The following is a 1,871-nucleotide window of genomic DNA, read 5'->3' on the forward strand; positions in this document are numbered from 1 at the left end:
GAAGCGAGTACGCTCGTTGCTTCCTGTCCGGTTCAGCTGGTGTGTGCTGGCAGTGTACGGTCCAATAGCGAGCTGCCAGTTACGAGCAAACTTGAACTAAACCTTGGCAGCGGGGGAGCACTTGAATACTCCACACGTTTGCAGCTCCACGAGTGCCTTCAAAGAAGGCAGCAATTGCTGGTACGTTTTGCTGGCAGTACGCAACAGGTCCATTTCACTTTCCATAGGCGGGTTCGTTGCCTGTTATGCTGGCCACCAGCATCCCCAGCCACACGATAAACCTGCACGATCGTTTTGGTTTAGCACGATGTCTATCCGGCTGATTGTACGCCCTGATCACATGGGGAACATGGGGTTCGATTTCGATTTATGATTCCGTAGCTCGACCCCAACGTATGGGTCCGAACTGCGATGCACACACACGGTGGGTTTTTCTCTCTGTGTCTGTGTAGCGAGATTATGCAATTTCGTGCCGAGCGCCACGCACCGGTTGATAAGCGGTAAGAAAAGAAAGTGGACAACATCCAGCAGACGGCGCAGTTCGTCAGGCGGGTTCGTCGCTTTGTTTTGGGAAGGAAATATTACCGCATAGAGCGAAGCGTTCAGACTGGCGTTTGATCGATTAGTGGTTTGAGACTGGTTGATGATCGGCATCGCTCGCCCATAGAAGGGATAAACAGGTTAGTTTAAGCTTCTTTTTTTTCTTCTCTCAAGAGTACGACGAGCTTCACGCATTTCCGTCTACCGTACAGCTTGTGTTTTATCAAACAACACAGCGGACCAGTTGAATGGCTTCGAAACAACGCTTCCGTTGCTTGTTAAAATTCCGTGCACCGGATCAGGGAAATGTTACGGCGCAAAACCGTAACGTGTTATCAACGCACCGTACGCCCGAGCTGGCGGGCACAATTGTCCGAAACCATAACACATGGCCGACTCCGATTGTATAAGGAAGTTTCCAAATCTTTCTTTGCCGTAAAACAACAACCGCCGCAGCTTGAAACTTCTTCTTCACTGTTCGGTCGTTTTGCAGCGTTCGTTGTAGGTGGTGGCTACGAAGCATGTGGGGCGGATGAAGCCAATCTTGCTTTTTCCGGAGCGCCCGTTTTTCCGTTCGCCGTAGAAAAGCGTATTGAATCGGGCCAGGCAAGGAAGTACATACTTTTCCCTTGCAGTGAGAGTGAAACGGAGCGACACAACACAAAGAGACCTGTTCGTAGGTGAGAAGCTGCGTCGGGGGGGTGGGTTTTGGGGGGGTTGGAAAATGCGAGGCAAAGCGATCGATGAAAGCGAAGGTGAAAATGGAAAGAAGAAAGAGCATCTTTCGCTTTCAAGCACACAGTTTATTGCACCGTCACGATCCCAGTCACTCACGGGGCCTGCCCTCTGCAGTCTGTGGTAGTGTTGGTTGCTTCGCGAAGCGAGGGTTTTGCTGTGCGTGCGGTTAGGCAGTTGGGGCGGCACAACCTGCCTGTCACGTGGATGGAGCCACCGCACGCTTTGCGACCGTGTGAGTGCTCCGACCGGGCGATGGGTGCTGTTTTGTTTTTCTCTTCCTTCGTATGGGACAATGAGCAGAAATTCATGCTGGCAATTCAGGCGGATGGAAAGAGATTGCATACGCATACGCGGGTTGTGTTGGTGGTAAAAAGTGAAAAGGAACGAGCAGGAGATGGAACGAGATGGAGCGATCACAGGAAAAGATGGCTGAAGAAACATTTCTTCTTCACGAGCGAGAGAGAAACAGGCGTGAAGGTTGTACGGATCATACGTCTGCAAACGCGAAGGCTGTGTACTTTTCTCTTCCGAAGCAGCGGATTAATGCTCGCACCACCAGATTCACCACCAGTCTCCGGTTTACTACCACCAAC

The sequence above is a fragment of the Anopheles stephensi genome, chromosome 3 (assembly GCF_013141755.1).
Source record: "Anopheles stephensi strain Indian chromosome 3, UCI_ANSTEP_V1.0, whole genome shotgun sequence".
Classification (NCBI taxonomy): Eukaryota; Metazoa; Arthropoda; class Insecta; order Diptera; family Culicidae; genus Anopheles; species Anopheles stephensi.